This window comes from Paramormyrops kingsleyae, chromosome 12 (assembly GCF_048594095.1).
Source record: "Paramormyrops kingsleyae isolate MSU_618 chromosome 12, PKINGS_0.4, whole genome shotgun sequence".
In the NCBI taxonomy this organism is placed as follows: Eukaryota; Metazoa; Chordata; class Actinopteri; order Osteoglossiformes; family Mormyridae; genus Paramormyrops; species Paramormyrops kingsleyae.
Window position 1 is genome coordinate 11,877,394 of NC_132808.1, and position 12,469 is coordinate 11,889,862.

At 42.3% G+C, this 12,469-nt stretch overlaps 2 long non-coding RNA genes across 2 annotated transcripts in view; both read left to right on the forward strand.

Moving 5' to 3' along the window:
* Positions 1-220: 220 nt before the first annotated feature.
* The window catches only part of LOC111837047 (uncharacterized), a 144,244-nt gene continuing 131,995 nt past the window's right edge, over positions 221-12,469 (forward strand). Inside the window, exon 1 of the long non-coding RNA XR_011994062.1 lies at positions 221-307. This is a non-coding gene — a long non-coding RNA (uncharacterized lncRNA). The remainder of the gene's footprint in view (positions 308-12,469) is intronic.
* LOC140593505 (uncharacterized) lies at positions 1,968-3,658 on the forward strand. The gene is made up of 2 exons (XR_011993904.1): positions 1,968-2,359; positions 2,995-3,658. It is a non-coding gene; the product is annotated as an uncharacterized lncRNA (long non-coding RNA).

The following is a 12,469-nucleotide window of genomic DNA, read 5'->3' on the forward strand; positions in this document are numbered from 1 at the left end:
TAATGCTGCGACTCAAAGACAGATATCAAAATGAATGCAGGTGTAATATGAATGCAGTCTGTGGCTGCAATGCAGTGTCTTTGTATATATATTTATGTAAAAAGCAGCTGAGGTCTGGACCAATAGCAGACTGTAGTGAATCAGACACTGGCTGTTTAACATGCATCCCTGCACTATGTGTTTGTGTATTTACATTTGGTGCTGGAACAGAACGGAGCCATCATACAACACTGAGAGCTACTGTTTCTTCTCCTTTTCCTTTGACATCCAATTCAACAAGACAGAACACCACAAATTCAATTTTAAGGTAAGACATACAAACATCATATTTGGTAAATAATAAAATAAGATACACCGGATGTCACGCCCACGCAGGCGGGACCAAGCAGGAGCGCAGCCAAATGACTAATCAGTGGCCTTACTAAAGAAACCAGCACACCAGAACACACTGCGAAGTATCGTGCCAATGACTTTGAGCCATACCAAGCGTTTCTTTTTCTCTCGTCTACCCGAGTTCCCTTACCTGCTCTGTTTGCCTAGTGCGTGTTCCTTACCCTGTTTCCTTCCCTTCCCCAGACCTGCTCCCATACCTGACCCCCTTCCCTCGCCAAACCCTGCTCGTCGCGTCTCCCCTTCCCTGTGTGGTCATGTCCCGTGTCTACTGTACCTGTAGGACGGATTCCCTGACATCAGACCCTTGCTCTCCTTCAACGACCTAGCTTTTGGATTTCCCTTGTTTGTACCTTTGCCAAGCCCAGCATATTACGTTTACCCGCATATCTGGATCCGTGTCTCTCTGCCCCGGAACATCTTACATTTCGGTCTTTTCTCTAACGGCTCTGCTGTGCTTATTTTGAATTATCTGCTGTAGGAAATTAGTCAGATTTGCTGAATTTACTGTCATGCTGTTCTGTTTCAGAATTGCACTACAGTAGGTACAAATATCCTGTGTTCACCTCAGTCTGAAACGTAAAGCAACATAATCTTAGATGTTTAAGGGCTTCCCATATTAGAAGGAGTTATATAATCAATTTGGTAACACTTTATAAAAATGATCAGGTACAGTACATATATTAAGCCTTTAGTTAAACATTGACTAACCATTTACAATACCTCCATAAGACTGTCAGACACCTGTAGTTAATGATGAGCAAATCATTTAAAATTCTTACTAAGACATTAATGTAGTTATTAAAGTAGTTAAATATAGTTAATGGTTAACTAACCATGTACAAACCCATAATAAACATTTATAAATGATTCAAAAGAGGAAATGTTCATTATTTAGTAATCATTACTTAATGTTTACTAAGTAATTAGTAAATATATGATAAATCAATTGTAAGTCACTTCCAAGATTTGATAGTGGTTGATAACACTTTCTGTGAATGCCATGTCTAAAAAAATCTATGAACATGTTCATAATACATTATAGCCATGTTTATTATGTATTATGACTGCTCTATGAAGCTCTCATTTATAATTCACTGTAGAAACCTTCACATTGCAGTACAAAGCATCCTTAATGCTTTTACTGACCATTATAATGAGCTTCAATGGAGCTTACAAAGTATTTTAATTAATACTATAAAGCAGGGTTCTTCAACTCTGAATCTCGGTTCCAAATCCAGGCCGTGTTTTCAGTTCTCCCAGGTAGTTGTTTAATAATTACTGATTCTGATTGGTCAGAGGCTTCACACCTGACTGAGAGGTAAAGAAAGGCTGGAAAACCAGCAGTGCTCGGACCTCGAGGACCGTGAGTTGAATAACCCTGCTATAAAGTCTTATGATTGCTAATGGAAGATTCTGTAATGCTTTATTAATCCTTATACTTACCGTTATAATGCATCAAGAAGGTATCTATACAGTAGTCCTTTATAGATGAGAGCTTCAACAGAGCTTACAGTATACTGTATTATAATTGACACTGTAATGCCTTATGATGTCAATAGATGTCTATGCTTTATTAATTCATATATCGACCATTATAATAATACATTATGAAGGTATCTATGATGCATTTTAGATCTCAGCTTTAAGTGTTACCATGATTTGTTTATGATTATTTCCCCTTTTATTCATTTTAAAAAGTTTATTAAGGTTTTGTGAATAATTAGATAAGCCTTGACTACATGCTTATTGCTTATAAATGCCTATACGTAATGTTAAAATGATTCCTTGTTTCACAGGATTGTGTTCTGATAGGAGGCTTATTGTGATAGACTGATTCTGGTTAGACTGAGCTTCCTGATTGTGTCCACTAGGGGGCGAGCACCTCATATCACTCTGCAGACTGCTGTAGGCCTCGTCTACTTTATCTGCACCATTGTGGCTGTGATGACAATCTGGAGCTACTGCAGTAAGTACCTGAATCGTGGCCTTTTATCTCAGACTAAATCCGAATGATAAAACCAATCATGTTGAGACTGGAATATATGTCATGTTTAGTCATGCTGTTTTAATTGTGATTTGACCAACTGTGATGTCATCAGTAGAGACTATTTCAGTAGAGAGTATTTTACAGACTGTGTGTCAGGAACAAAAATAAAAAGATAGAGGCCTTACAGTGTTTATACATGAAACAAAGAGAAAAACATGCAATATTGGCATCAGAAAACAAAGGAATCATATTCAATTAAGATATCAGTGAAACTAAGCTCACTTTTTCACCAAACTGTGAGTAAGGGATCATCCACACACTCTGTAGTAACTGGGCATGGTTTGGGTCACATTGTCTGTTCCCCAATAGCAGTTACCCAGTGCAGAGTCAGGAGGAACCTGGAGCGGAGGGCAGGGGATGGAGAGTGACCTAGAGACACTCACAGACACAGCAGAGAATTTGGAGAGAGCAGCTCAGCTAAGCTGCAGGTCTTTGGGAGAAACAGAGAGAGAGAAAATACAAATGACACGTGCAGACAGGAAGTGAGGTAGCATGGTGCTCACTGTGTTACTGCACCTTCTGTTTTTCAGCCAGATTAATGTGTCCTTTTTTAGGGCAAAAAGGGCAGTGAGGCCAGAAGATGTAATTATGCCAAGTTTGCATCGGCGAGGAGGAGGAAGTGACACGAGCAAGAACTTCCACTTTATTACATTCTGCTGATACAGTTTCTTTCTTTTACCTGTTTAAAATGCCCATGTCACTGTTGAATGGTGTCAGTCAACACATTAGGCAGCATAGGGGGCTGCCTAGGGCATCATCTTCTGAGGGGGTGCAACTTAGTGCCACCCTGCCCCCCACATCCAGCACAAGAAGCATGTACAAAACCGGCCAAGAAAAAGTAACATGCAGCGCTAAAGTCTGAAGCTCACCTAGGGCTTCGACCAGCACAGCTGCTGGATATTGTACATTGGTTACTGCAAAATTTTATTTTCAAAATCTAAGATGAAAATTCACACTAAGCATGTGATGGAAAATGTACAGCATGTTTTACTGTATTGATGTATTGATGGAGGTGTCACTAGAGGCCAGGTGGGAAAATTGACACTTTGTCACTGCTGGCTTTGGCAGTTTTTCTCTCCCTCGTGAAGCTGGTGACCCACACTCACCAACACGGCTCTCTGTCCAGTTTAGCAGAAGTGAAACACTGTGAAGAGGCTGCTCAGCTGAAAGCGATGCAACTTAAGAATGATCTGTGGTAATAAAACAGCCTATTTTTAAGCTGTGTGTCTGCGTCATTTTGTCACCTCTCTGACACAGTCATGTCACTCCACACTCAAAGATAAACATCTCAAACCCTTTAGACATCTGGTCATATAAATAAGACTAATCCTGTGTTACATGACAATGAAGGTGAAGCGTATCGTGTACGACCCCCTGCTGGGCCAAAGCTCACGTCAGCTTGTTTTCTGAGCTCTTAAGTTCAATTTGTGATTTAAATTTGATACTGAAGGTCCCTTGACATCAGCAGATTGTTAAAATGATCAGGGGAGACATATAAACTCTTACAGGAGCATTTTTATAATGACACCCCAGTAACTTCCTAATGTAAACTGCACTGTCAACAGTAATTAGCCAAACTAAAGGTGTATATGAAATGCCTCCATCTGATTTTGCAGCCGCATTATAACCAGCTAATTAGTTGCGGTGAATGAAGTCAGGATGATTTAGGATTATTTGCTTGAACAGTTAAATATACAATTTCTTATTGATTTGCTTTTCATCAATAGAAAATGTCTTGGGATAATGAGACATCATTAATCTTGGGATGCACTGTGACATCATTTATCAACGTTTCCCCAAAACTAACTGACAAAATAGTCTGTTTTATTACCACAAAACAATCATGGTGATGACTCATATGAAAGATGCAGAAACTTTCTGTTTAGAAAGGTGCAGCTGATTTGGAGTGTGTGTGTGTGTGGATTATATTTATATCCCAAATGTTCCCCACAATGTAATGAAAACCTGTTACTTTGATGGTGTGGGGACCATTTTTCAGTCAATTAAAAAACTAAAAACTCTTGTATTTTGTTTGGTTGGTTATGTTTAAGGATAGGGCTGGGTAGGGATTAGAGCTTTTCCCATAGAAATGAATGGAGAGTCCCCACAAAGATACAATTACAAACTGACTCGCCTCCCCAGAAATGTAACTATGCAGATTATTGTCGGCTTTTCATGTTCATGTTCATGCTCAGGCCCTGCAGCTGGCCGTGTGCCTCACAGACGACACTGTCCTGCCTCCCACTGCTCAGTCCTGGGGAGAGACACAGCTATGCTGCCCTGGTGGGGGCGCCAAAGAGCCGGTTTGGGTGATCAACCAGACCTCCTGAAAAGTGACCTGGGGGGGTCGCTGCAGACAGTGCTGCAGATGTTTGTGTCTGCACTTCACGTTCAGTAACCTGGCTGTCTTGCTTACAGTTACTGACGTTGAATGGACGCAGTGTGATTATTAATAAATGCATATAAAAACACATAATATGAAAGTTACATGGTGCATTGTCCCCCATAGTTTATGCTTAAAGCAACTTAAATGGATATGTCTGTATCATTTAGGTTTATAAATATTAGTCCGTTAATTCTGTCTTTTTTACTTTAAAAGGAAACAGTACAGTTATTTTTAGTAATGGAAAAGTATTGCAGGACATCATTAAAGTCCATGTTTTTTAATTTTTTCAACCACCATTTTTTGTTCTCCTGTGTCCCATCCAGGCCTCTGTACAAACAACAAGCATGTAATGCCACATGTCTGTCACAATACTTTTTATAACCTATTTGAATCACCTGTACTGTGCCTCATACCTGCCCCCATACCCCCCCCCTGCCCCCCCAACCACTGTGCTGTAGCTCAGCAGCAGCAGATAGAGGAGGAGGTCTTTGTGGCTCATGCTGAGAGGGTGAGAGCAACGGCCTCAAGCTGGAGAAGTGTCACTGCATGCAGTGAGACCCTGGGGGGGCATCAGTACTGTGGAGGACAAAGTGCGACCCATTGTGAGCTGGCCCACTCCCCCCACCCAGAAGCAGCTCCAGAGCTCCCTGGGCCTGGCCTCCTATTACAGGAGGTTCCTGGGGGGTTTTACCTGCACAGCCACCCCTCTGTTCCAGCTGCTGCAGAGGGACAGGGAGTTTGTCTGGTCACTGCAGTGCCAGGAGGCCTTCTGTAGTCTGCAAAAGGCCTTGAATGAGGCTGCAGTGCTGCCCCCCCTCCCACACTGACCCCTCGCTGTCCTGTATCCTAGACACTGATGTCAGCGGGGTTGGGGCAGGGGGAGGGGGGGTACTCTCCTGGGGGGGCTTGATGGAGAAAGGGGGGTCGCGTCCTACAGCCACATGTTCATCAAAGCAGAGTGGTACTACTGCGCCACCTATAGGGAGCTACTGGCAGTGCTGCTTTCCATCAGGCACTGGAATCCTGCCTGTGTGGCTGCCTTTCACTGTCAGGACAGACCACTGACTTGCAGCAGCCATCTAAAATATTTGTGTATTTTTTTACCACTTGCACACCTCATATGGCTAATCAACACCTAATACTAATTTAGTTAATTTGGTATGTATGCTGGTGGTGACATTTAACAAATACAGTCAAATCTCCCTTATCCGCAGTTTCCATACCAGACAGTGATGCAGCTGTTCAGGATGTTCTCGATAGTCCCTCTGTAGAAGGTGGTGAGAATGGGTGGTGGGAGATGGGCTTTCCTGGTTATGGAGCTGGTGTTGAGACCAGGAGAGGTTCTCCGCCAGGTGAACACCAAGGAATTTCGTGCTCTTGACGACCTCCACAGAGGATTCATTGATATTCAGTGGACAGTGATCGCTCCGTGCTCTCCTGAAGTCATCTCTTTTGTTTTGTCCACATTCAGAGACAGATTGTTGACTTTACACTAGTCTGTTAGCTGTTGCACATCCTCTCTGTATTCTGACTAATGTCATCGGTGAGCTAACCACTGCACCACCATGTCACCCCTCATCGGCGAACTTGATGACATGGTTTGAGCTGTGTGTTGCTGCACAGTCGTGAGTCAGCAGAGATCCTGAGAAATGATGATGCTTAAGTGACGACTTAAGCATTACCAACAATCAAAATGTTGGTAATAACACTGTACAAAAGATTGAAGTGGTGGAACCCAGATAATGACGAAGAGTGGCATGCCGGGCTTCAACAGCCCTCTCCCCTCAGGTGGGATCAGCCTCTCATGATAGTGGGGATATGGCATAGGACACCATCATTGGAGATGGCAGCACACATGGTTATGTCTGTCCTGGAACTGTGCAAGCAGCCCTGTACCCAATGGGCTTCCTTCCACGTCTCCTCAGTTACAGAGATGGAAGCGGCTTCATCAACATAAATGAAGACATGATGTGCCCCCTCAGCTTCGAGCTCCATTATTTTCTTAGTAAAAAAAGGCAAAATTAGAATGAAAAGTGACTCCAGTTGACTCTAACTGCATGATATAACAAGACATTACAGTATAGTAATGATTCCTTACCTCCACATATTGGCATCTGGCCTCCTTCACAACATCAGAGCTCCTTTGAAATGGAACTCTGTAGAGCTGCTTCGTGGCCATATGGTTGCTTTTTAGGACGCGGTCAATGGTGGTCAGGCTCACATTGTTGATGTTCCTAAATATGCCCTGATCTGCGAGCACTGCTGCCCTGATTTCACCCTAAATATGCCCTGATCTGCGAGCACTGCTGCCCTGATTTCACCCTAAATATGCCCTGATCTGCGAGCACTGCTGCCCTGATTTCCCGCAGCCTTATGGCCGTGTTCACAATGGCTGCCTCCTGCTCAGAACTAAAAATTTTCCCTCTACTGCCAGAGAATGGCAGCCTTTGGTCTCTATAAAGAATACATGTAATGGGAATGAGGAAACAATTACATAAAGTATATCGCTAAAGATATTTCTGTATATGCTGTACAGCAGCGTTACCTGTTCCCCTGTCGAAAAATCCTGACAATGAATGCAACAGTGTTTCTGTTTAGAACAGGTTGTACTCTTTGTCCAGCCTCTCTAAGTGAAAGGCCATGATTGATAACGTGATCAATAACAGTTTCCTGAATTTCTTCTGAAACTTGAGCCCTTCCAACTACACCTCCACCTCACACATGGACTCCTCTTCCTCGGATCCCTCTACCTCTTACTCTCACTCTCCTCTGCCTTAGACCTCCTCCATCCATGCTGGTAAAGAACAACAGAGACGTGGCACCTTTTAAGGCCTGCAGACTGATTGCTAATTGAGGATTTGTGTCAAGAAGAGGTGTCAAACAGGTGCTTCAGTGATTTCATACTGATCTAGGTAGTTTCTAATAGTTAGGAATAGGTGATTTCTGTTTGGTTACCATTGCTAAAACAATGGAGTTTAGACTGCTTGAATGACATCCGTGTTAACTTTTTTGCAAAGGGGTGGGGAAAATGTGTCAATCCAAAGAAAAAGGGTTAACACATTTACAAGACGTGTCTTCTGCTCTGCTGAGATAGTGATGATGAAAACTGAGTGGATCCCAGTTTCTTTAAGTAGGTCAAAGCAATCAAGAAAAACTGTAATACAGATGACACAGTGAGAAAATCTAAATGCAGTCAGATATTTGACAAGAGGTACAAGCAGAATTGTAAGGACGAGTACTTTTTCGTGTGCAAATGTGTTCCCAAATTCCCGCTGTTGTATAAATTGAGGGACGTGCGTTGTGAAATAGTCGAGGGGACATTCTATGAAGCTGAGGAGCAGAAAATCAAAATCTCTCCTAAATGTGTGTTCAAGGTCAAGAAGGTTATAGGCTCTAAGACCAAAAAGGGGAAAACTGGATTTTAGTACGCTGGCAGGGCTTGTCCTGAGGTTTGATTCGTGGATCCCGCGTCAGACTTGACACACCTGGAGCCTTCTTGAGATAAAAAAACGATAAATGGAGGATCACCCTCTTTTTACCTCAAGCTGCCATCAAACTAACGCAACATCTTCCCCGCTAACCAGAGTTCAGATTACACTGTGATGCTCTTGGCCTGTAGAAGTATAGGGGCCTTATGAAGTAAGACTGTACCCACAAGCGAGGGCGCTGAGTCCGTGTGAAATTTTCAGTGTCTCTTGTGCTTTTTTTTCCCAGAGGTGACTCTGACAGGCCACCAATCGCAGCCTGCCCCCCCGTAGGCTTTAAGGTTGTTAAGGTTTTTTTCTTCCTAGCTTGAATTTTACCGAAGGTCGGGAAGGGGATATTTGATTCTGATGTTACGTTTCAAAGAGGTTCCCAGTCTTTAGGATATCCAGCGTCTTGGGATTTTACAGTATCAAACCCATAATATGCAAACCTTTAATGGGTCTATCTCTGATGAGGAGTTCACTCGATTGGCTCCAACACACTACACCGTCGGAATCCAGAAGGTTCTGCATGATGTACACCACATCCTTTCTGGCCCGAGGCCCCACTTACTGAACAGCTTCCTGTACCGATGTGTCGGTAGGTGCAGCTGGCTCGTCATCGGGCTCTCTCCCCTCTGCACCCCCCCCTTTCCTCAGATGTTTTTCCTTTCTGCTCAGTAAGGATAATTTCACGACCCTGACTTTCCTCTTTTCTGACTAAATTGAGATACCTCTGCAATAATTGGTTGTATCTCTTTACTTTTTCATGCGAGTGCATGTCTGGCTCACTCTGGTTTTCAAGTTCACCCTGGGTCGATTCCTTGAAGGTCGGCAGGGTTGCCCTCTGAGTGAGTAACTGAAGTAAAAATAACTTCCTGACCTCGCTCATGGTAAAACAAAAAGCTAGTTAACTGTCTTAGCCGTGAACAGGCTTCTGATGAATGGCAGAGCCACTCAGTACGTTTATATGTACAGTTAAGTTGAGCTACACTTATAGCTCGACTACGCCATTTAATTGGACTGCTGTCCTTGTCCAAGTATATATGAACGAGTGGAAAATCTATTAATTGACTGAAGTATGTCTGACTCCACCACAGTAGGTGGTGACCAGCCACCTTTCACCTTGTTGGTATTGGGCTTTTTCTGACTGACCTAATGTATTACATCACAGACTAAAACAACTGACAATCAATTTAGCTGGCGGCAAATAGGCAAAACGCTAAGTGGTGAATTGGATAGCTTTATAGTGATATATATATATATATACTGTATATATATATTTTGTGCTGTACATTGTACTTTCTTTTTATTTGCAAACGAGATGCATGCTGTTCTTTGTGGCTATGGTGTTATCCGAAGGCAGATGACACCATCGCATGGTCCTGGAGTGCGTCAACAGCACAACCTCTGCTACCCTCTGCTTTGTGCCCTCTCTGCTACCCAGGGCTTCCCCATGTACAGTGGTACCTCAGTTCTCAAACTCATTATAACTCAAATTTCTTAAAAGTCGAACCAACCAGTTCGAAGAAAAATTACCTAGAACTCGATCTGAATCTCAGAAGTCAAACCATGAACGCCGACCTAAGATAACTTGTACGCGCGGGCTAATGAGTCACGCAGCACGTCTCTCAGCGGAAACAAACCGTAACGCTTCAGTTTCAGCCTCTCATTCGCTGTGATAGCACCGTGCATGTTTACACTAGCTGAATACATATATTTAGACAGTAAAAATACATTTAGACAATGATAGACAGTAACAGCAATTATTAATATATAATAAAATACATTTCAAAATAAAGATTTCTTATTAATTATTTTAATATTAATAATAAATACATTTACATTATAATACATTTAATTATAATATTATGGTCATGCCCAGCGGGGACGGAATGGACACAAAGGCGCAGACGTCACGGTATCGGGGAATACGAGGTTTAGTTACAGGTAAGGCAGGCAAAACGCAGACGGACAATACAATGACCGGACTGGGAAAACAAACTGATATGCGGACTAAATACAGAGGACTAATGACAACAACCAGAAACAGCAGATCACACGGGGATTCCACACAGGGTTAACGAGGGGGCGTGGCACACGGAAAGAGCGGACGATCGGGGCAGGACACATTGTTTGGATACATTAATTTTCTTATTTTAAAAATTACTGTTTTGATAAATCTGCTTAGATGTGTTTAGTACAGTATATGCTCTTCTTGTTTTATCCGGTTCATTTTGTGTTTAAATGCTAAAAAAAAACATATTTCGGTGTAATTTTTTGGGGTCGGGAACCAATTAATTGGTTTTCCATTATTTCTTATGGGGAAAATTCGATCAGAACTCGAACTTTTTAGGATTCGATCCGGTGTTCTGAATGGATTAAGTCCGAGTTCTGAGGGGAAACCGCTTATATGGATCAAAAAGCTTTGGACAGAATCATTCCTGTACAAATACTGTTTATATAATTTGCTTATAGTAATCATGGAGTCCACTTATAGTGTTCATTTTGGGGTTACTATACACGACAACATTTGGAAAAATTAAATTATGGTAGTTCTTTTTATCTGAACTTTACTTTGATAGCCCTACTTTTCCTTGCAGTAACCCATCTGCTTCTGGCTAGCTACCTACTGCGTGCACAGAAAAAAAGACGGGAAAAAAGAAAGTTATTTTCTCTCAATGAAAAATATAGACTCATCAAAGCTTATGATAAACTGCCAAATAGGAGCCACCGAGATGCAGCAGCAAAACTACAACAAGCTGTATTTTATATATAGTACTGTTTAATGTTTAATAGCGTATTTGAATCATCCAGTTCAGTGATCTAACTTGTACAGTACTGATATTTGAAAAACATTTTAAAGAGTTGTTTTGTACTTTGAAAGAGTCAGAATGCAATATATATATATATACATACACACACATGTGTACACACACGCGCGCGCGTGCGTGGAGAGAAATATCTCTGCATTCATAGCTGCATACATATAACAAAACATATGTAAAGTGAAAGTGGGCACTGCATCGGTCTGTTGTGGTGAAGAAGGAGCTGAGCCAAAAGGCAAAGCTCTCGATTTACCAGTCGATCTACGTTCCTACCCTCACCTATGGTCATGAGCTGTGGATAGTGACCGAAAGAACGAGGTCGTGAATACAAGCGGCCGAAGTGAGTTTCCTCCACAGGGTGGCTGGGCTCTCCCTTTGAGAAAGGGTGAGGAGCCCATTCGGGAGACGTCTATTAAAAAGGCTAAACTTTTTCATGTTGCATTCGATTTTGCTGTAGTGCTTCATTATAAGGGAGTTATCCCTACATCCTCCAACGTAGTTTTCAATCAATTCTGTCACACTGTCAAAGTTTACCTTTTGACAGGTTTCATAATTTAGAGTTATACCCTTACATTTTACCTGTGTTTCACCTTTGTTGAGTCGGTACCAATAACCTTCCGGTCCTAGTGCCACCAAAGAAGTGATGTATTCGTTGGGCCCGAGTTCCAATGTTAACTAACCCAGGAAATTCCCTAAGGGGGGATCATATTCACCTGGGGCCTCATGTATAAACGGTGCTTACGCACAAAAATGTTGCGCACGCCCGTTTCCACGCTCAGGTCGAGATGTATAAAAACTTAACTTGGCGTACCGCCACGCACATTCTCATGGCAACCCCAGACAAGGCGTACGCAAGTTTCTGCTCGATTTGGCAAAATGGAGGCACCTATTGGCAAAAGAGTGCTACTGCAGTTTCACTGTGTCAGACTCACAATCATGACGCTGACTTTATCAAATACACCGACATTAATTGTATGTTGTTTACAAATGTACGGCAGCTGATTTTTTTAAAATCAATTTGTAACAATAAAACGGTGCAGAAAATGACCGAACTATTACAACTACCATGGCAGCTCTTGCATTATTGGAAGACATAACTTATAATGATGATGATGACTGGCTTCTAAGTCGATTAAGATTTCCAAGAGCAATCCTTTTGGAGCTGTGTGCTAAACATTACAGTATTACAAAAGCAGACGATGAGGAATTACGCTATAGGCTACCTGTTCCTTTACAAGTTCTGTCCACTCGCGGATTCTTAGCCACAGGTGCTTTTCAGCGAGAACTTGCGGACCGATCGGGTATTTCTCAATCAATTCTGAGTCGCGCCATGCCGGCTGTATGGGACGGC